The sequence below is a fragment of the Notolepis coatsorum genome, assembly GCF_963971535.1.
Source record: "Notolepis coatsorum genome assembly, chromosome: 8".
Lineage (NCBI taxonomy): Eukaryota > Metazoa > Chordata > Actinopteri > Aulopiformes > Paralepididae > Notolepis > Notolepis coatsorum.
Window position 1 is genome coordinate 49,866,231 of NC_140172.1, and position 24,656 is coordinate 49,890,886.

General features: G+C 40.5%; 1 protein-coding gene across 1 annotated transcript in view; it reads right to left on the reverse strand.

Moving 5' to 3' along the window:
• The window catches only part of LOC311233446 (short transient receptor potential channel 4-like), a gene marked incomplete at its 3' end in the record, with an annotated part of 190,065 nt that extends 166,209 nt beyond the window's left edge, over positions 1–23,856 (reverse strand). Inside the window, exon 1 of the mRNA XM_084320413.1 lies at positions 23,680–23,856. The remainder of the gene's footprint in view (positions 1–23,679) is intronic.
• Positions 23,857–24,656: the final 800 nt, after the last annotated feature.

Below are 24,656 nucleotides of genomic sequence, written 5' to 3' on the forward strand. Positions count from 1 at the left end.
TAATGTTTCGGACAGCATCATATGAAAGGGTGACGTATAGAGTCGCAGGGAGAGAGGATATTTTCGCTGAGATATGGGACAGTTTTCTACACCTGACTGAACGATCTGAGGACAAATGATTAAGATGGGAATACAATATTATCAAGGATGAATATGAAAAAGGGGATTTGATCTGATGATACTTGTGCTCTATAATATATTATGTATATATGTACATATATTTTATGTCCGGATGGGGTGTCTATGGAACGGTCAATGTCTCTATCACACTCACATGTGCGCAGATATAGCCACATGCAGATATCTAGGATACACATATTCATATGTGTACATAATAGGTTTACACGCACTCATATACACAAGGATAAGGTATACACGTCAGGGGCACACATACATGCACATACTCATGTATAGGAAATAGACATACATACACCTACATATACACATAGTTGAGATATAGGCTTTCACTGACACATAGGGGGATACACAAGTATATAGGAGACACACACATACGTGGCTGAAACGTGAAAAAAAATTAAAAAGGAAAAAAAAAAAAAAAAAGGGAAAAAAAAAAGAAAAGAAAAGAAAAGATGCAGCACGTACCTGCCCGCAGGTAGATCGGCCTACATGTAACGTATGACGTATATATATATATATATATATATATATAACAGAGATGTATATGCACAATGTATAGTATGTTTTTTTTTTTGTAAGTGTTTTTTTTTATTTCCATGTCAGTTATTAATGTGTTTGTATGAGTCTCTTACATGTTTTGTATGTTGCTACAAAAACGAAAAAGACGAATCTTGGATGTTGGATACTATGCTGTGAAAAGATACACTGTGAATAATGGAAAGATTTGTACAAAAATATCAAAAAAATAAAAAATAAAAATGTAAAGAATAATAAAAAAATTTTTTTTTAAACCGATACCAATATTTTCCGATATCACATTTCAATGCCGATATCGGCCGATAATATCGGTAGGGCCTAACAAAATTAATAGTTGGTTTCCGGTTGCCGACCGACCCTGCCGATTTAGGTGCGACCCAATATATTTTATGAGTTAAAAAAAAAAAAAAAAAAAAATCCTTTTTCTTTTTTTTTTAAGAATAAAGTTTCATAGAAATCTTAGTCAAACATTTAGTATTATGGATATTAAACATGCTGGCAGAGTACATGCATCCATGTTGTTGTGAACATTTTAATTAAATAAAGAAATTCCCTATCCATAGTCGCCGTGCGAAAGAATAAAATAAAAAAATAAAATAAAATAAATTCCCTACCTACCCATGGCCAAACTGACAACCAACAGGAAACCAACAATATATTTTACTTTGCCTAGGCCGATAATATCGGACATCCCTACAATTTACATTTACATTCATAATATGTAATAGTTGTGCGTTGCATGAAAGTTGTTATTTTACTGTGTCCATATTGATGTTAGTTTCCGAACCAAAGCAGGTTCCGAACCAAATCACGTGTGACTGTGAAATAAGAGCAAAGGGGAATACTTAATAACAGCTTGCTACAGCTTGTTAATCTGAAGACCTTTTTCAAGTAACACCCCTAGCTAAACAGCAAGGAGTAGCTAGCTACTGTATGTAATGTGTTCCCAGTGCCTACAGTAAATAACATTTCAGACTGCCAAATCCAAGACTATAGTCATTTACATAATGTTGAGCGTTCACACCATTGTGAAAAGTCTCCTTTAGTCTTCTCTATGGTATTGCCCCATTCAGGTGCAGGATATTTCCTAATTTCCCTACTAGTCTATTTGCCATCCCATAGAGCCCCATTGTGAACCCGGAAATTTCGGAACCACCAACGTTTTATGATGGATATGGATAGTACGGGTCCCCAGCACTCAGAAACTGCCGGATGCTAAGTTGTAAATGTTGGGCAACTTTTTTTATTTGCATAATTAGCAACATTTGCATAATCGCCTAAATGAACAAATCTCAGAAACTACTTGATCAATTTTAACAATGTTGGAGTTGTTTTGGGGGTTATTCAGCATGCTGAATCAATTTATGATACTTAAGAGAAGAAACCAGTTTCAAAATTGCAATATTTACTGGAATTTACCAAATTTCGACTCATTTTGGTGCAATTTTTTTATGAATTTTCAGTTTATAAATGTTTCAGAAGATGCTGAATTTATAGATAATTTTCATGGAATGTTCAATTGTAAACAGAATGATAATAATAATAATAACTTTAATTTGTGAAGCGCCTAATGGGGTACTCGATTATGCTTGGTTACTGGGGTAACTGCTGCAGTTGAGCTCTGCCATGAGTCCACGTGGCAGCGGAGCAGTTTGCTGCCACAACTAGAAACTATTCTATTGGATTTTTGTATGTGAATGAATGAATGAATGAATGAATGAATGAAAACTTTATTTAACAGATTGCAGAATGACTGTGACTGTTACCTTATAAAATGTCCTCAGAACCCCAGTTCCTAGCCTTGACTGAGACTTCAGTGCGCTAATCGTTAACGCAAAACTTCCAAGTGAGTAGTGGCTAATTTCACCATGATCTTAGGGCTGGGCGATAAAACGATAACGATAACTATCGCGATAAATTATTTCCTCGAAATAAACATGAAACGTGGTCGCAAAGTTTCGATATATCGATTTTCCAAGCTTGGCTCCGTTCAGCCTCGGCTCAGCTCACTCACTAACAACAACCAACGTTACGTGATGACGTGTTTACGCACAACAGCTAACAACCAATCAGTGAAGGAGATGGCCGAGAGCGAAATATACCCGGAAGGAGGTAGGACTCACTCAACAAGGCTTGCTAGGCTAATTAGCTTGCACGCCGATGTTTTTTATATTTACGTGCCGAGTATGTGTGTGACGTGAATTCTGAGGCCACGTTTATAGTAGTGGGGATATACAGTGGACGTCGTTTCAATATATTGTGGCGGAAGAGAGTATTTTAGTGTAATATTTAGCACATTGTCATGGAATACAGCGCTTAGATACTACAGGCTTGCTAGGCTAATTAGCTTGCACGGCGACGTTTTATATATTTACGTGCCGAGTATGTGTGTGTTTTGAATTCTGAGGCCACGTTTATAGTAGTGTGGGGTATACAGTTCGTTTCAATATATTGTGGCGGAAGAGAGTATTTTAGTGTCATATTTATTGTCATGAGATACTCCGCTTGCTTAACGTGTAACGTGCGCGGACTGATGACGACATCAACTCGACTTGAGACATTCGCAGCAGCATAAGAAGTTAATTAAACTTGACGGACATTATATCGACGATAATTATCGATATCGAATTATATGAAAATAATTTTATAATTTTATCGCGATAACGTTTTTGGTCATATCGCCCAGCCCTACATGATCTCATTCCTACTGTGGCAACGAGCAACTGCAGCAAATACAGATCCCTGATTTTCAAGGATTGTTGTTTCAATGCAAGTAAGTTGAGAAAATAGAAACAGATACACAAACTGTGGTTTTATTACTATCCAATAACAAATACTGAATATAATATGATCACAAGCTGTAGTAAGCTAGCTCTTAGGGTTAACGTTAGCCATCTCTGACGGTAACTAATGTTAATGCATAGCTAGTTAGCTATGTTAGCAATGTGTGTCATGACATGAATGTGTGATTATTACCCGTTATTACCAGGGATGCTCGATATTGGCTTTTTTACCGATACCGATATACCGATATTGTCCAACTCTTAATTTCCGATACCGTTATCAACCGATATCAACCGATACGATATATGCAGGGTCCCCCCCCCATTACATATCTCTTGTTGTGGAATTAACACAACATTATGCATACTTTTGACAATAGATAAAATCAGAATTTGTTCTTACTTGCTTGCCTGGGTAAATAAAGGTTATAGAAATGTAAACAAATTAAAGAATTTAACCGATACCGATATTTTCCGATATCACATTTTAATGCCAATATCGGCCGATAATATCGGACATCCCTAGTTATTACCTAGCCTCGCATCACCAGGCTCTATCCCTCGTCACACAGAGAAGCATCAAGTTTGATTCTAAATATTGTTTAGAGTATTCATATGGTACTTTTGCTCTCCTTAATGTAGAATTGTGTGATAGAAGATCTGAGGCACTGAGGCAGAGAAAGAGACCCAAAAGGTAATGCAAATACCAGTTTGTTCATGTATGATACCAATAACATGGGAAATACATGTTTTCATTGGAATAGTGAACAGCCCGTCTGAAATGTACATCCTGGCAATGTATCCATATTGCTCTGTAATGTAGAGTGTGCGGTAGTGCAGAGACGGAGGATACAAATAGTGCATACTTCTTTTGTTCATTTCAGATTGACATTGAAATTCTTATTCGAGCCCTGTGACGGCAAGGACAATGACTTCAAGACATCTGGACCAAAAGGCATTACAGCTTTGCTTCAGAGGAGTGAAGAGCTTGACGATTCAGCTACAACACATGGTGTGTCAGCTTCTGTAGTTTGTCACAAATCATGTTATAGCTCATATACCTCTAAGTCTAGAAATGCAACCAAACGCAAACTCAGCTCATCTGATGGTCAGCTAGGGAAACGTATGTCTCGTTCTCATGCCTTTGAGTTTTCTAAACAATGTCTGTTTTGTGGTATCATTTGCGAACCCAAAGACACCAAACACCCTGATAGATGGAAGCCAGTGAAACAATGCCAGACTGTTGAGAGACCAGGAAGCCATCCTTCAAAAACATCATCTTGTCTAAATGTGATGAGCGCCAGGATCAATGGGCTGAGGAAGTGGCTCTACGGGTAAATGCCGTCCTGGACCTGCATGCAGCTGATGCCCAGTATCACACCAAGTGCTACGATGACTTCAAGAGAGTTTCCTCAAGTGGAAGTTCCCAGTGCAGACCGTTTGATAGCTGTTTAGCTGCTGTCATTGACCACATGAATGCAGACAAGTCATCAACCTGGACAGTGTCAGAGTTACATGATGTAGCCAACTCCGGGCACCTCTGCAGTTAACTTGTGTGACTTTTATGGTGATGCTGTAGCTGTCATGAGGGTGGAAGGGTGCCAGACATTCCATGAGTAACTCACTCACTCAGTCACTCAAACTGGTAAAACGAGATAAAACCACTGCCGCTGATGAAGTTATCACCAAGCTTGTGAAGAGAGTGCAAGCTGAGGTGCAGAATATTCCCTTGCACCGTGAATATGACATTGGCAGCTTCCAGCATGACAAGATCATACAAGCCACAAGTCCATCCCTTTTGAAGTTTGTCTCCTGTCTGGTATCAAAGGAAGGAAAAGTGACCAAACCATCACTTACACTCGCTCAGTGCATCCAGCAGCACATCAGTGGGAGCTGGAATCAGACAACCCTGGGGCTTGCCGTAAGACTCCACCATAAATATGGTAGCACAGAGCTGGTCAAGAATCTTAACGAGCATGGCATAGTCACCACCTACGATGAAGTCATACGGTTCCGGAAGTCAGCTGCCAAATATGCTTCAGAGGACCCAGATAAGTATCTGCGCACAGTTGGCTTGGAGAGGCAGATTGGCCCCATCCACAGTTGGGGTGACCATTTTGATCTTGTGGTCTTCACACCGAACGGTGCCACACGACTCATGCCATGGCCACTCAGTTTGTGCAGAATCCTGCAGGTATTCTGTTCCCTGGTGTTGGGATTGTGTCACTAAAACGACCTCGTCTGACAAAGCTTGACGCCAACTACTGCTTCTGCAAAGGCAATGACAGCACATGTTGCAACTCACTGACAGACTCGCAGGAAAAAGAAGATGACATTAAAGTAAATTCAGAGGAAGATGAAGACAGTGGGGACGAGTTTGATTATGAGGAGTTTGATGATGTGGATTCAGAGTTCTGAACACGGTAGCCACTTTCTGAGTGAGAAGTTTCAGGAAGACTTACAATCCAAAACAAGTAATTATCTATTATTAGGCAGTAGGAGGAAGCGCATTTTGTTATTAAGCTATGTTATTGTATTAAGGAACACAGTTTGACCAGTTTTAGTGTTTTTCCTATTTGCTGTGACGTTACAGGTAGTAAATAAAATAGCGGATGCCCTTCACATCTGAGTATTAAGTCTTGACAACGCAGATCTTTATACACCTGCCTATGTAGTATCTACTGTACTATGACAATATGACATTACCATAGGAACTATTTGGAGTCAGTAGAGATATTGTGAATACATAATGTCTGTGCTGTCCAAATGTAATAATTTCAGTATCCTCTAAAACTTTGTAATTGACTGAAAATGCACCAGAATTGCACCAAAATTAGTTGAAATTTGGTAAATTCAAGTAAATATTGCAATATCGAAACTCTTGAGTATCATAAATGGATTCAGCATCCCGAATAACCCCCAAAACCCCTCCAACATTGTTGAAATTGATCAAGTAGTTTCCGAGATTTGTCCATTTAGGTGATTATGCAAATGTAGGCTAATTATGCAAATAAAAACATTTCCCAACATGTACAACTTAGCATCCAGCAGTTTCTAAGTACTGGTGACCCATACTATCCATATCTATCATAAAAGTTTGGTGGTTCCAAAATTTCCGGGTTCATTGTGTTGGCAAATAGACTATACCTGGACATATCACGTTTATGAATCTCAAAGTGACATAAAACTAAGAGGTAATGACTATTTCTGGGCCTTGATAGTCTTTGGCGTAATTTATATGTAAATGGCTGCATTTATATAGCGCCTTTATCCTATTATGCCTCACATTCACCCATGCACTCACACACTGACGGCAGATGCAAAGATGCAAGGTGCCAACCTGCTCATCAGGAGCAGTTAGGAGTTATGTAAGTGTCTTGCTTGAGAACATTATGCTGTGAGTAGACTGGGTGGCGTAGCGGAGATTGCGCTCGTCACCAATGCAAGAGGCTGCGGTCTCGACTCCCGGAGTCAGCATTGCCGGCGGCTTGGGCCATAGTCATACTATCTCAATTGGCAGAGGTAGTGGGTGGAAAGTCGATGGGTGGGGATTGGACGTTGTGGACAGCGACTCCTACAGGTCGGTTTGGTGACGCCTGTACAGCAGAATCAGGAAGTATCGGGGGCAGCGTGAGCCTCCCACGCGTAACGTTACTCCTCGCCACTGTGAGACCGCGCTGTCTGGTGAAAAGATGCGACAGGCTGCCTCCTCGTGTACCGGAGGGGACACGTGATGCAAGGCTTTTATTCTCACTACAGCCAACCAGTGGGAGGCATAGTCTAGCAACGTTCAAGACATGGGAGGGGAGAATTGAAGAGGAGAATTGGCGACACGAAATTGGGATGGGAGAAGATTTGAAAAATAAGGAGAAAAATTGATAAAAAAAAAAGAACATTATGCTGCCGGGAGGAGGCAGAATCTAACTGGGAACCTGATTACCAGACAACCATTCTACCTCCTGAGCTTCTGTCACCCCCTCTGTTTTGTACTAAATTTGTAGTTTATGGATAAACATCATCTTCTAATCCCTGTTCATTCCTTGAGTTGTTTTGCCCAAAAAGAGGCGTGGCGAACATAATTCAGTGCAGATGCCATATTGCTGGTCTGATGTCACTAACTCATCACATTCAGTCTAGGGCTGCAACGATTAGTCGACATAATCGACGACGTCGATCATAAAAACTCGTCGACGCATAATGTTTGCGTCGATTAGTCATAAAAAAAAATAAAAAAAAGTATATATATATATATATATTTTTTTTTTGCACTACCTATCTTTGTGAAAGTGGCTTCTCAGCTCTGGTCCAGCTGAAGACAAAGCAGAAGAACATATTGGACATTGAGCATGACCTCAGAGTTGCTTTGTCTACCATCACCCCAGACTTTGAGACTCTTGTCAGGAGCAAACAACATCCCCAGTTATCCCATTAGTTCCCTGGGATGTTAAGCTAAGAAGTCTGCTATATATTTTTTATTTAAACACTTCCACTTTAATTTGTATTATTTAATTTATTTGTCTTGTTATGAGTGATTGTTGTATTGTTCAAATACATTTTGATTTAAAGTCGCTTAAGATCCAAATTCAAATGTTTCATGAGTCATTATTTTAATTTGCTATAGGATCATCATGTTATGTTAAGTTAACTGTTAAGGCAGAGGGACTGGACAACAGGGTGACATTCACAGGTGTGCAGACTTGAGCATGTGAGGTAAAACATGCATTGGAGAAGGAGCCATGCCCACAGGAAGCAGAGATTGAGGGTGTGACAAAAATAATCGTTAGATTAGTCGACTAATCGAATGACAAAAATAACCGTTAGATTAGTCGACTAATCGAAAAAAATGATCAGCCCTAATTCAGTCACACTTTCACTCACTAACTGTTAGCCACACTGCCCCTAGTGGGGGTTCATAGGCATGACACTTTGTGTAAATTCAATCTACTGTTTACAAAAATCTGTGTGTCCTTGTTTTGAATCACGTTGTATTTTTGGTTGGTTTTTATGTTGAAATGAAGCAAGCACACAAGCACAAAACCATCCAAACCCACGGTGCTAGATGTGTGTAGCAAGAGATGCTCATCAGAGGCGTTGATAGTAGGTGGTTACCAGTGATGTACCTGAACGCGTTCAATGAACGATCGTTCATGAACGCGTTCGTATTTTGGGCGAACGTGAACTGAACGTACTGATTATCCGCTAAATGAACGTAATTGAGAACGCGTTCATTCTCAGCGCTGTGTAACGGAGTTCAAAAGTGCGTTCATTCTCAGCATCTGTTATAACGGCGTTCAAATATGTGCCAGATTTCATATGTATTTCAGCCGAAAACCCAGTGAAAACACACCGTAAACAGGCTTTAAAATTATGTGGAAAACCAACCGATCTGGCAACGCGCCTGTACACCCCCTGCTACGTCATCAGACTCATCACAACAACAGCTGAATCTGCGTCTGCGAGCAGAAGCCCAGAGCTGCGCAGCAGCAGGTCGAGAGCAGCACTCGCTCAGAGAACTCTACCTCTAGATGTCGGCGCTTGGGGATTTAAAATAGTTTAACGTTAAAGTCAGTACTGACTCAGACGGAAACAATCTAACGTTTGTCTGTAAACTTTGTCCACCCGGTTTGAAGAAGCAAGTCCCCACATCGACGCGACAACGTCGACAGCAACATTGAGAATATGCAAACGTCCTGTTTTAGTTTTCATAATAAAGACAATTCAAGCAAAGTTGTTCCTCATGTTTTTGAAAATATACTGTAGAGATGAAAGCTGCAGTGTGGACTGAATGCGCGGTGGCAAAGCGTTATGGAAATGCCAGTATTCTGATTGCTGTCTGTGTGGTTCAATATTTTTTACAAATAATAGTTTGCAGCAACGTATTGAAAAAAGAACTAACAAAATGGGCCGTTCAATATCTCCTTTATGTTCGAAATGTCAAACAGACCTGGGTACCTACAGGCTATAGTCTATCACTACTTTTGGGAATCTAAGTGTTTATCCAGGTTCTGGGGCCAAGTGATTGATTGATTGATTGAACACTTTATTAACATATTGCAGAATGGGTACAGTATAGTACAGCTCAGTCATGAATTGAAAATGGGGGACCCTGATGTAAACAAGACGAAAGTCTTTCTCTGGTCTGCATCCCCTTAACAATTGTATGTATTGAGCTGTACTGTATCAGGGTCCCCCATTTTCAATTAATCAGGACATACATGACATACAGATAGACAGTACTGCTACATCTATACATTTATGACATACCAGATTTGCAAATACAGTACTGTTTGTGATACAAAAAGAGTCCAGAAAAGAGAGTAGGCCTATATACATTTGACATAGAAACTGTACATTGGAGGAGGTTGGGTAGGTGGGGGGACGGGACTGTACATTGGAGGTGGTTCGGGGGGGGGGGGGGGGGGGGGGGGGGGGTTGGGTAGGAGGGGTGACACCCTTTACAATTCAAACTATTTGATAAACTTCTACTTTCGGCCCGGAAATGCATTCTGATAAACTGGATTAAGGATAAGCCTCCATTTTTACAAATGTGGTATAGAGAGATCTTCGGTGTGCTACCCCATGAAAGACACTGTGCAAATGCATAGAGGCAACAACGCTTCCTTTCAGGAGGTGTGGGCCCCACTATTAGACTATTTTCCTGCTGAAATTTCTCGGATCCTTCTAAAGGCCCCATTGTATGGACAGACCTAGGATAGGAAAAAATAAATATATGTCTACATGTGAATGGGCTCGAGGCAAGTGCAATACTGTACAGTGCCTGTCTTGGTTTGCTTTTCCTTTTTTGCTTGTTTTTCTTTTTGTTTTGTTTTTGCTTGCTTATGGTGTGGATGATGGCATAGAGATGAACTGGAGGACCCCCCCCTCCATTGTCCCAATGTGTGTTTTTGTAATGTAAGTAACTGTACGTGAAAAATATATATAAAAAAAATATATATATCAAAAAAGAACTAAAAATAACTAAATTAGTTCATTTTTGAAACCATGAACTTTAGTTCAACATTTTGAATTATGAACTATGAACTGAACTAGTTCATTTTAAAAATTGTGAACTGTGAACTGAACTAGTTCATGTAGAAAGTGAACTTTCCCAACACTGGTGGTTACACTTGCCAGCTAATAGCAGGGCAAAGAACCGACAAGACAGCTAACACTGATAGCTACATGTGCACAGGGTACCACTACCATCCCAACATTGCATGATCTGTTATTATTGGAAGCATCCATTAATCCCTCTGGTGTTTTGTTTTTTGTTCTAGCTGATCCCTCCTGCAAGGATTTCGCTAGATGAGAAAGCAGTTCCACTGTGTTGAGAGGCAGCTAATACTAGCTGTGTAGTCAGTTAGCTTTAATAATACTTTATTTGTATAGCACTTGTCGTATATTTCTAAATGAAAACATGAACATAGCCAACTGAAATGTACAAGGTAATGATTAGAAAGACAAAATGCTGATTGATAGAAGGGCCATTTAGATATCCCCATGTGAGTTATTTTTGTGACCCTAGGCTTGAGAGGGAGATCACCCCGCACTCAGCCAAATGGAGGACAATCTGGAGGGCAAAAGACTGTTTATGACGTTAATGCACATTCCACTGGTTAGCAGCTGTGGTTTAGGCCACCTCCAACTGAAAAGCGAGGAGATCATTATCGTTGAAACAGGAACTAAAAACTCAGAATAACAGTTGAGATCAAAAAGGTCATATTTACCCTACGGAAGGAACTTCAGGTTACAACACGGCTGCTGCTGACTAACCCAGAGGTCAGAAAGGTGACACAGGCTATTTGGAAATCTCCCCTTACACAGAGAACTGCCACTAGTTGAAAAAACAATGCAAAGCAATGATATACTAAAAGATTTAGCAATTTCATAGGTTACATGTAGGCATAAACTCTTAGAAACTATTAGAATAACTTAGTCACAATAAAGAATAAAAACTCTTAAAAACTAGAAGGTAAAACTATACAGTATTGGTCAAATGTTCATCAGGAAAATAAAGTAAAAAGTGGACCCAACTGAAGACAAGACAGTGAGTCACTGGCTAGACAATAAAGAATTATCTTAGTATTCTAAAATGCAATTACAGAATGGTAAAGAGTTTGTAGATGGAAATAGCTCATGTTTTATTATCTATGCATCAAGAGCCAGTCTGTCTCCCCATAGACTATGAAAACTGTTGTCACAAGAAGCATGAAGAGATGACACGCATTAAACTAATCAATGATTAAACAGCCCGGCAAGGTTCTATGGTGAAACGGTTGTGTCAGCGAAACATGTGGTCACAGGAGGAATGTGACCAAAATAAGGCAGGCAGGGACTCGCTCTCTCTCCCCCCCCTCTCTCTCTCTCTCTCTCTCTCTCTCTCTCTCTCTCTCTCTCTGATAAAAAGGGCTGATGGCGACGGACAAGGACAGACACACACCCGGTGACGGGAGGAGGAGACCAGAAGGAAACCTGGAGACTGGAGACAGACACACCAGAAAGGACCTGGAGAGACACACAGAACTCGAGAGCAGAGCCTTGACACAGCGAGAGGGAGACACAGACGATGACAGAGATCGCATCGCAGCTGGAGCGCTGAAAACCTCCACCGACAGAGGGAGACTCGCCACTCAGGCTACTGAAGAGCCGATGACACAGAGAGCCAATTGAGACCAGATGACCGAGCCGAGGCTCATAGCAGACTCCACCGAGGGTAGATGAAAACCAAGCGCTCCCAAACCTCCCAGGATCCGAAAGCAAGGTTGTCTTGACAACCAGACCAGCGAACCACTAAGAGAGGACTCGGTGTTGTCATGGGAAACTCGAGAGACAACAACACCACCACCGGAGAAACGGCTCTGATCGGCCCTAGCTGATCAGATCATGGACAAAACTGCCACATCAAAGAGACAATTAGATTGAACCAAAGAGACGATGTACTTGTTGATTCCTAAAGCTGTGGTTTTATTAATAAACACCGCCGCCCGTTGATTTTGACCATATCGTCAGTCTCCTCTTACTTGAAACCGAACATCTGAAAATACCTAAAACAATGCAGAGGAAAGGGTGAAATAGAAAACTATACGATCAATGAACTTAGATAGAGATAAATGAAGCTAAGAAAGATACTTCACACTTTTCATACAGAAGTTGCAGTTCAAAGTGCTTCACAACAGTAATAGTTATACTATAGCTTTGCAATAGTTCTGTCACAGAGTCTGTGCCCTGGCCACATGACTAGGCAAACTCAGCCCTGGTTCCTTGACTCCGCTATGATAATGATATTTGCCACATTGAGTATAACAGCTTTACTCATGTCAGTTTGATAGTTGATAATTAGCAAACCTGGCATGGAGACAGTCACAGTAGTATTGTTGACATTTACAAAACCTAACCTAACGTAACCTATTCAATATCTATATGCCACAGAGCATTCAAGCAGTCTACTCTATGGGATATGCATTAAGATAGACAGTACCTATATTCAATCACAAAGATCAATAAAGCTGTGGTGCGCAAAATGAAGAGCAGCGCGGTCAATAAGAGGGCTGACCCCTGGATCAGACCCTTTTTCAGCAGCTGGGGGAGTAAGTTGTGGTGTGAATATTTGTGGTGTGAAAGCTGGATAGTGTGGATAATACCGATTTTTGGAGATGCAAAGATTGAATGATTGATTGAATTTATTTGATTTTTGATGAAACACACGTTTGAAGCAAGCTTCTCATACACATTCTTAAAAAAGTCAATAATACAGCATCAACAACATCAACAACAACACATCAAAAAACACCTACAGTATCTAAAAATATCTCAGGATTAACAGTATAATCCTAAAAACATTCATCCAGTGTCAATACCTATACAATCAACATCATCACCAAGAACACCATGACAACAATCATTAGAAAACATAAAATACCAAATAAATGATAAATGCCCGCACACAGCCAAACCATTTTTCAGACAGGACTTTAATCTATTTACTTTTCTTACAGTATTATTTTCAACTCTCTGGGCAAATTGTCCCATAGAACAGCTGCAGAATAATAGGAATGACTACTTTCCCGTACAACTTCCTAATCCCACAGGCACAAAATCAGTAGAGCTCCCTCTAGTGGAGTGTAACAGTGGAGTACATATGTGTATCCCTGAGAATTGGTTCTGGGCTGGGGCGTGCGGTGCTCCCCACGGACGAGCGCTCGTCCTCGGCATCGCCATCGGTCAACCGCCGCCGCCTGGGAGCACTGCGCGCCCCAGCCCCACCGTTCATTGTAATTTTTTATTGAATTGTCATGACAAACCAATTCTTTAATCCAACATATATGTAAAGAAACAACATACTCCAGTTAACGGTATATTTTTTTAATGATTCGTTACGGCGTAATCAATACTTAATTGCGTTCGGGACCTCCATATTTTGGGGGTATTCATCAGAAAACTCGGATCCGGGATTCGGCTACCATCAGTGGGGCAAGAACTGCGGATTTTCAGCCTCGCTCTCTGGAGCTTAAACAGAGTTTCGATTCCTGGCTAGAGGAGCGCGTTGCGGCTCATGCGCATGCGCACGCTCGGCCAATCAGAGCGCAAAACGCCAATGCGGAAGCACTCTTGGGCTGCCTTTAATATAGACGCATCCCTGACACAACCATTTCACTGCCACACTACCAAAGGGTTAACCCTTTCACTGCGACTATACAGAAGGTTAACCCTTGCACTGCCACACGACAAAGGGTTAACCCTTTTACAACCACACTACAGAATGTTAACCCGTTCACTGCCACACACGGTCTGTAGTGTGGTAGTGAAAGGGTTTTCTTCTGTAGTGTGGTTGTGAAAGGGTTAAAACGGTCTCTGAGATAATTTGATGCTTCACCATAAACAATCCTATGAACTAGGCACAACTTTATCTGCTCCACTTTGTCTTCTACCTTGAGCCATCTCAGACTTGTAGAAAGGTGTAGCATCAAGATGACCAGTGCCTGCATCCTGCACAGCATTCCACCCAAACTAAAATCAACCGCAAAATGGCCATGAGTCACCACAATGTGCACCATACAGCCCACAATGGCAGTCCTGCGTTCCATGGGAAAGAGCAAATGCGGCAATAGATACATCGTTTATACTATAATCTAATTGGAAATATGTTTTATTTGACATCACCTGAAAGCAATTATAGACCTAATGTGTATTCTGTTCATGTAATATTCAGAGAGACGTATGAATGAGTTTTTGTTGGCAATAGGTCAGGCCAGTGCTTCTCAGCCTTTTTGCCCCCAAGGCCCCCTTGTGTGGAAGAACATTTCCAGGATCCTCTCCACAGGAGATAAACGGTCTGCCTGTCGTGATTGCGTCCAACTCAGTTAGTCCAGCTTATTCCATTTGACCTTAAAACGGTGATTCAAATACATTGGGACATCTACAGAAAGTAAAAAGGCCTATTTATTTAATATGAACTGCTTTGTGTTATTTATTATATATAATAATTACTTACACCTTCATGTTTTGTGATTGAAGCATTATGTGCCCCCCCCCCCCCCCCCCATGGCAACTCCCTGAGACCCCCTTGTGGGCCCTGTTGAGGACTACTAATGCTCACACAACTGGAGACATATTATTAGCTAACTCATGCAAACATCTTTTCAATGTGATACGCTCAAGGCAAAACCAAGCCTCCACACAATTTACGCTATTTATAGCCCCCCTACTCAAGTGACAATTCAACACAGGCTGAATAGTGCATAGTGCATGCAATTCTCAGAGAAGAGTGAAGAGGCTCTCTCAGCCAGCCAGACAGCCAGAAGCATCTCTTGCCTCGCCAGGATCATAAGGTCCTTCTACTTCTACACAACCACCTTCCGACCCTGTGGCATTTTACCCAACCCTTAGTTTTAACACACATAAAGACAAGTAACCATTTACATTATTGATCATCCATTCATACATTTACTGGCATTTTTTATTTATATATTTGGCTTTTGTCACTTTTCTCCCTTTTCCCATTGGAGGGTGCACTTAGGAGGGTGTAAGCCCTATAGCAGGGCTATTCAACTGGCGGCCCGCGGACCAGATCCGGCCCGCGGGATGATTCTGACCGGCCCGCCAAAGATTACATGAGAATAAAAAAATAAAAAATAAAAAAAAATAAAAAAATTCTTTAATTTTTTTTTTTTTTTTATGTCAACGTTAACACGCACAATTGAGCCAAAAGTCACTCAATTAATGACAGATTTCATTGATAAATTGAGGGAAAACTTTGCAAGTCGATTTGATGAATTTGACATGTCCAGAGAATTGATGCATTTTGTGAGCAACCCATTTGCCAATGTAGCTGCTATTTCCACAAAAGGACAAGAGTTCCTTGCATCACTTCACATTGATGAAGGTCTCCTGCAACTTGAAATAATTGACATGCAAGCATCATCTGCTCTGAAGCAGGCACTTGAGAATGAATCCACCACAACATTTTGGATAAAGTGTATTCATGTCAAGACATTCCCCAAAATAAAAACGCTGGCAATATCTGTGCTAACAATGTTTGGCTCAACATACACCTGTGAATCCAGTTTCTCTCACATGAATGCCATTAAAACAAGCAACCATGCCTCCTTGACAAATGAGCATTTGCATCACTGTTTGCGGGTAGCCCTCACTTCCTATGAACCCTCTTTCTCTGCCATTGCCCAGTCAAAGAAGTGCAATCGCTCTCATTAGATGTGTGTATGTAGGCTAGGCCTGTCTGCCCCCCACCCCCCTGATGTTTGAGAGTTAAGAGTCGACAATAAGTGCTAATAAGATGCTGTGATTTGCTGTTGTTGCACAGACATGAAGTACTTTTTCATAAGCTCAGCTGCACTATAAATGTGTTTTTTTGTTCAAGTGTTGATGTTAGAATGTTCAGATGCACATCATGCACTTGTTTGTTTTTTATTTTATTTTTATATTGAAATGTTGAAGAGGAGATGTTGCAGTTGTTGCACAGTCATAAATGAAGCACTTTTTGCAGGAGATGTTGCAGATGTGGCACATAAATGAAGCACTTTTTTTTGAAAAGTATACTACTTTTGCAATGTAGTTAAAGGGGAACTATCTTATAAATGGCCCTTTTCAGTGTTTAGCATTGTTTCCTAGCTATGTGGACTTATATTAATATGATCTATGTCTCTAATTCTCATATTGGCGCATTCTTCCAATTCTCCTCTCACAATATTCACCCTCACTGAACTGAGTCATCTGAAAATGTGCTGATTTGTGATGTCAGAGAGACACCGCTGCATGATAATCAGCTGAGTTTCCACACAGTTCCCACTGTGGTTGGAGCCCAGGCTCAAAACGGCTTAAGATCTTGAGGTAGAAAAATGCTGTTTTTGAGTACTTGATTAGAAATACAAAACAATGAATTAAAAAAAAAGAAAAATTACAGAGGTGTTCCATAAACCCACAGGAATTGTGTAAAAGTGCCCAAATAGTGAAAGAAATAGTAAAATAGTTCCCATTTAAATAAATGTTGTGAAAATGTGGTTGCGTGTTGTGTCAAGTGACCATATATTCATAGCACGGGGAGGCGCTGTGGCAGTCCGGCCCCTGGCCCCATGGGTTTCTGACAATGTGGCCCCCTGAACAATTTAGTTGAATAGCCCTGCCCTATAGGCACAGCATTTGATTTGCTTATAGGATGGGCCGGCTCGGCAGACAGCAGGTTAAGAGTTATTTTTAAGAGTAGAAGCCCAAATAGAGAGAATGAGTGTGCGGCAGTGTAACGCTCATGTTGTTGTAATACAATTACTGTTATAGAGAACAGTACAGCATATCGGGAAGTGGAATGAAATGGTTTGCATTTAACTTGTTAAATGCAACATTTTAATTATTATTATAATTTCTATTTGTATTATTATTTATTTATTATTATTGTTTTTTTGTATATGTCAATGGCACAATCCCATTCAACTGAGACTGCTCTGGGTCCATTTCCTGATATTCACTAACAATCTATAAACAGCAAAACAGCTGAGTGGTGCTTTTAAGGCAAACTTGGTTCCCAGAAAACAATGGCATCACTGCGATTGCTAGCGGAACAACTGAGTTATTAAGGCAAACTAGGTTCATTATTGTAGCTGCCAAATTGAGATGGACAATACATCTATGCTTATTTATTAACAGAAAGCAATGGAAAGGCTGTGACTGCTAGCAAAACAGCTGGTTAGGCCACTGTTATGTACTTAAGCATTACATCACACGCAGGAGTGGTTTGTGACCAATAAACCATGCCTAGGGGTGGCTGTTAGGCCCGAGGCGCAGCCGAGGGTCGTTAGACCCCCCTAGGCATGGTTTATTGGTCACAAATCACGACTGCACGTGGTGTAAAGCTTTTATACAACTGCCAGATTCATCCAACCTTATTTCTATACAATAAACACACATTAATCGAAGATTTATTGAAAAAACCATCCGCCAGAAAAAGTAGTTCCCACAACTCCATGTGGAAGCAGCTTGAAGTGCATCCAACCAAACTAACACATCCAACTGTGTATTATTGGAATGATTGAGAGAAGTTGCCTCATGTGGAAGCAGCTTGAAGTGCATCCAACCAACTAACACATCCAACTGTGTATTATTGGAATGATTGATTGAAAATTTATTAAAACGTTTTCTTTGCCCTATAGGAAAAAAACGTTTTCTTCGCCCTATTTTTTTATTTATTTCTTTTAGCCTAAACTTAACCAGTTGGAAACCAGGGGTACAGTAATAAAATTAGCAATCAACCAATCAATCAATTCAATAGACCATGCTCACTTAAAACAGCGCTGCTTCTCTCTCAGTCTGACTCCCCCGCTGTTGCAGACAGGAGTGTGTGTGTGTGTGTGCGTGTGTGTGTGTGTGTGTGTGTGTGTGTCACAGTGTGTGTGTGCGTGTGTGTGTGTATGTGTGTGTGTGTGTGTGTGTGTGTGTGTGTGTGTGTATGTGTGTGTTTGTGGGTACGCCAGCGTCGGACAGTGTGAGAGAGAACGCTGCAGTCGGAAAGTAGGAAGGAAGAAATTTAAATCAATCAATTAATCTATCAATCAATCCGCGATTTTTCTTTTGTTCTAGATTGAGTCAAGACCCATCAATTACATCATCCAACATTGTTTAAAATACTAACACGTTCCCCTTGACAGAATCGCTTTATATTTAGTCGTTATGACGCTATCAACATATCCATTTGTTAAAGATTATTGTCCGCCATCTTGTTTTTTCCGACGGAGTGATCCGGCGGAGTGATGTGATTCGGTGGTGGGCGGGTCCTGGGACCAGGAGCGTGGATTATGAAGGATACATACGTGTAAATGGACTGTTTCAGCCAATCAGAATAGAGAAATTTGCATGCCGTTGTATAAAGTCTTGTACTTGAGGTCTCTGAGGTCCCCAACACATGTATTTAAAGTTTTCTTTCAAATATACCACTCGTGTTATGCATTCTAGCATGCATTTATATCCCTTTATTATACAGATCAACAGGCTGTTTATGTGCCTGTAGCTTTAAATGCAAATGAGCTGCTGTTTCCAATTCCCACACGCACTTGGCATTGCAAATTAAATATGAATGAAGGTCCAACAATTAAATACCCTATTTTCACATTTTTACATTAACACTTTCAGAGCCGGCCGTGTTTTCCTTTTTACCCCCTTGAATGCCCATCATCCACTTCAATGTTAGCGTTAATATCGCCTAATCTATGTTTTAAATTATGGCTATGTGTCTAATCTGCCCGTCGCTTATCAATGACTCATTTTCCAGTCAACATTGTCGAAGCGGATTGTTTTTTTATCGGTTCATTTCTGTTTTATAGCATCTTGAAAAGCCCTCGTTTTCAAGGAAAATAAAAATATTCCATAATAAAAGGAATATTCTAGAATACACAAAAAACGTTCTCATTTTTCGGCCTATTTATGAATCGTTTTCAAATAAACGCTAGATTATCGATAGTATATGTGTACGTATGCACGCTATATAGGCGATCTGATATCTGATCTGATATATTTCCTGATCGCTCGCACAGCCAAACAACCATATCACATATAGGGGAAAAGCTTATATCTCCGTGAAAACAGGTCTGATTATCCTAAGACTGATAAAATGGATTCCTTACCTGAGATCAGATGGTATCCAAAAAGATTATTCCAATTCCTGATCGCCATTCCAAAAATCGGTCCTTTTATTGATCCAATGCTACATACTGTAAACACATATTCCACGCTGTTCTGATGCTCCACAATGAATCCGATCGGCTCGGGGTACATGCGTGAGAAGTAAAATGTGGATTCCGGATTTTTTTTTCTCATCCATATTCATTGAGTCCATTCCAAAAGGGTGCATTACCATCTGGGAGACGATAGGGGGCGCTTTTTTCACATCTGAGCTCCTGATGGGGCTGGTTTCCCAACGGTAGACTCGGTTGATGAAATATGAATTCAGATCGCTAATAAAAAAATAAAGCAATATTTGTCGTCGTGGGCATTCAGGGGGCGGGCTGATAACACGTGTTATGTCGTCCGTGGCATCCAAAGTGTTAAGGAACCAGTGATCGTCAATGAGTTGCTTCCAGTCAACATGCACGAAACAGATAATTTTTTCATACATTTCCATTTTATACCGTGATGAATATCAATATATTTCTAGGGCGTTCTGTCTCATCTCAATAAACTCCAGCAAATCGAGCTTAAATGTATTTCCTTAGAAAGCGTGCCATTTGTCGCTTGATTTATGAATCGTTTTCAAATAAACGCTAGATTATCGATAGTATATGTGTCCTCATGCACGAAGAGAAGCAGGGTCTGAAAAATCGATTCTCCGTACTTTGGTCGGCGCGAACCTCACACACACACACACGCTCCGATGACGGTGATAGGAAAATCTGATTACCCCAAGATTTGTAACATAAAGGCCTTACCTCACATCTGATGTCATGCAAAAAGATTAATCCAATTCCTGATCGCCATTCCAAATATCGATTGCGTCCATTGATCCAATGTTATAGTCCAAAACACATAATCCAAGCTGCCCCCCTGACTCGACCAAGCTGCAATAGTATCCAGCTGCATGCCCGAGAATGGAAACCCGGACCGGAGTTTTTATTTCTGATGCACATAACCAGCCAATCCAATCCAATGATGTGCAATACCATCCGGGAGACGATAGGCGGTGGTATTTGCCCTTTTGCGAGCTGAGACCCATTCTCAACGATAACATCAGGTTGGATGGATGGAAATTTATGGATATCGCTAATAAAAGAAATAACGATTAAAACCTGACTATACTCGTGATTGGCACGGAAGCGATGACGAGTTAACCCGACTATACTCGTGGTTGGCACTGAATGGGTTAAGTGTAAATGCCATAGAAATACAGTAAATTACCTTTTATCAAAATATTAACCATTAAATAAAGGTTGTAATCTGTAAATGTATTTTATTTTACTGTAATTTGACAGTAAGTATTTGGAAACCATGCCAGACATTGACCGTTTTCTTGCAGCTTTTTTTCTTACAGTGTAGCCGGGCCAGTGAGCCTACAAATTACAATCAATATTTATAAACATGTGCAACTCTCTGAAATCCAGAAACCAGAGGGCTAAGTCATGTGTGTCATCAGGTATAAAGTCTAGAGTTGCTCCACAAATAATGCACTGGGAAAGATGGTAAGGATGACAGGGACAACAGGGAGCCAGGGGAGATAATATGGTGAGGGTAAATGTTCTGGTTTAGACTAACACTAGTACTATAGAATAAAGATAATTTGGGTACATTCTGTGGATCCACATGCGCTGTCTATGGAGCAGCTTCAGACACACAGGCTTTGGGACTGTCCTATAGGAGTATGAATAAATTAGGCCAAATTACTCAGCGGTATTCCCCTTTAATGATTCTCAGCTTTTTTTTAACTGCAGTTGCATATTATTTAACTATCCCCCTCTGAGAATTCTGGATGGGAGGGTCTAGATCCCATAGCTGGGAAGGACGTTTGTACATTTAGGATATTTTAAATGTTTAGGTGGTAGGAGTGGTTAGGATTAGGGCTATGGTAAAGGGATAGATTCAAAACAACTTTTTACGTGAAAATGATGAGTTACGGATTTGCAGCTAGGTCAGAAAGTGACAGTTCTTATTGGAAGCGTTTTCCTTCCAGGCTATGGGATCTAGACACAGTTGTGTCAATTTTGGACTGATTGAATGTGTGGAATGGCACCAGGGGTGATGTATGGAGTACCATGTGACTGAGGTGCTCCACGTTCAAGCACCATGCTGATGACAACATGCATGTGAAGTGCATTGACACTAAATGGGCATGTCAAAATAAAACATTCAACTAAATGTATGGGTGATATAATTATGTTATGATCACTAATGTGGAGAGAACATATTAAAGGCCCTGTTTCCTGCTTTTTGAATACTCACAGCTCTGGCTAGTTAGCCACAGAACTAATGCAAAGTCAATGGGGCCACACTCCAGTGTGTGTACTGTAGCCTTGAAATAAATTCTAAAACCAAAGAAGACATATTCTATACAACTATATTCTAACCATTTTTTAATAGTTTCCTATAAATATCCTACTCCACATGTACACCCAAATTAGGTTTCAGCGTTTATTTCAGGACTTGTACAGACTACTAGAGTCTAGTAGAGTGTGCCGTGCCCCCATTGTATTTCCATAATTGCTCAAATGATAAAATTATAGAAATGCCATGATGCCTTTTTGGGAAGGTGCACTCGTGGAGGGATGCACAATCTTGTGGCCTATACGCAAGGCTTGAGTCTATTGCTGATACTCAATCCGTAATTATCTACTGCCTACAACAGTCTTAAACTGTACTCTACTTTCATTATACTACTATATCATATCTATAGTCTATCCATATACCACTGTATAATAACAACATAATAATAACACTGTACACACATGTATCTGTAGCTTAGCATATTTACTTGTAGCTTTGTCATATATTTATATTCACATGGTATACTGTGTATACTATAATGCACTTGATTGATTGATTGATTGATTGATTGAACATTTTATTAACAGATTGGAGAATGGGTACAGTACAGCTCAATACACACAATTGTTAAGGGGATGCAGACCAGAGAATACTTTTGTCTTGTTTACATCAGGGTCCACCATTTTCAATTCATCATAGGCACACTTGTGCACTCTCCTTTGCACTCTGGTTAGATGCCAACTTAATTTCATGGTACTCTGTACTTGTGCAATGATAATACATTTTATCTAATTGAATCTTTTTGATTTCATGGGAAAATTATTACGCAGTTACATAAGGCCCCCATAGCCACCAGGGGGCCCCGTATGGCCTAGTTTTTTTTGGGGGGGGGGGGCACCCTTTATGTGTTGATGGCAAAATGGTAAATGGCCTGCATTTATATAGTGCTTTAGTTTTATTCAAAGCGCTTTACAACTTATGCCTCACTCACATTCACCCATTCACTCACACATTCACTCACCGACATGCAGCGGAGGCAACCATGCAATTTGCCAACCTGCTTAGGGTGTCTTACTCGACATTTTGACACGCTGCCAGACGGCCGCTCTACCTCCTGACTACTGTCGCCCCACTGTCTAAACAGAACGTGGCTTTGCTAGGAAACATAACAAACAAACAAGACAACATTTATAAAAATAGATGTTAGCTAGTTAACTTGATATTGAGCAACGCAACCCCCTCCCCCCTTCTTGAGACAGGGGGGCCCCTAAACAAGACTCTTGCTTGGGGCCCCAAAAGAACTAGAAACGCCCTCGTTGAAGTAAAACTTAAGCCTGAATGAACAGTATGCAGTGCACCAATAGCAGACAATGTACAGTAGATGAATCCGTGAACGTTTGATCACATAGGCCTTGTTCTGGGTTCAAATGTAGAGCAGCTCACCAAATGGGTAGTTATTAAATATGTAAACACACTCGGCTTCTAGGGAATTTAGATGGCAGTTGGAATGTTAAGTGGACGAGTCCATATACTTATGAATAGTACATTTTTATTTCACCTATGTCCAACAACACAACTGTTTTAGGAAGAACCAGGCAGCCTCTGAAAATAAGGATTATGTGGAAGAGAGTTATGCTCTATGGACAAGCTGAATAACCTTTAAGCCTTGCTAAATTGTGATATTTTAACCAACTTCATTCCTATAGAGAGTGACCTAACATGTGAAGTTTAAGCTGAAATAACTAACCTTTTGGAAGTTGAACATTAGAACTTCGCTCGGGTAGAATGGTCTCCCTCCGTTGAAATAGCCCTATCGTCCGAAAAGAGAAAATGTACTGTCAAAGAAAATAAAAAGGGCTTAAATTGTAGTAAGTAAAGCTGCATGTGCCAACAGCTTGATTTTATCGCAGCCAAATCCAAATTAGGTAAATCCTTCTGGAACCCTCCGTTTCCAGATGCATTGATTTATTTTCTATGGCAATCCGTCTTCTCTTGGGTTTTTAATTTAGTCAACGTTTTGCACATCATTCTCTTGAGAAGATAATATTCCCAAATCCATTCAAAAGATGTTTGGTCACGATGTCCTCCGTCTTGTTTTTGGAAAAGCGCAGCGACTGGTGCGGACTGCATTCATCTCATTGCAAAAAAAAGAAAAAAAGGCGAAAAAGCGACTGCGAAGTTAAGTCTGCAAATCGCACCTGAATTCCCAAGATGAGCAAATCCGTTTGTCTTCCCTATCCACCTATATTTTGAAGGCTGTTGCTCGGCTTTCATCCACTTCATGTATTATCCACCTGTTGGGAGGAGAGGGAGAGGAGGTGCAAACGCAGCGCCTCTGGTAACAGCAGCAGCCAGATGCGTGTCCAAGAGAAGTCGTCGTGAGCACCGCAGGGGAAGCACCATGGGAGACACGCACGCACGCACACACAGACACACAGACACACGCACACACGCGCCGTTGTTTAATTTTGAATGACCAGTTCATATAATAATAATAACTGAAAGTGGAATATGGGGAATCCATGCCAGTGAGGGTACAAATAATAAAATACCATGTTTTTTCTTCAAACAATTATTAGGCTACTAAATCTGTCGTTTTATCCTTATTGCAAATCCTTGTTCAGTTATTTGATTTGATTTGGCTCGTGCTGTTTCTTAGAGTGTTCATAATGTCTCTAAACCTCACAAATAATCAACCACGGCCACCGAAAGGGTCCAGTGATA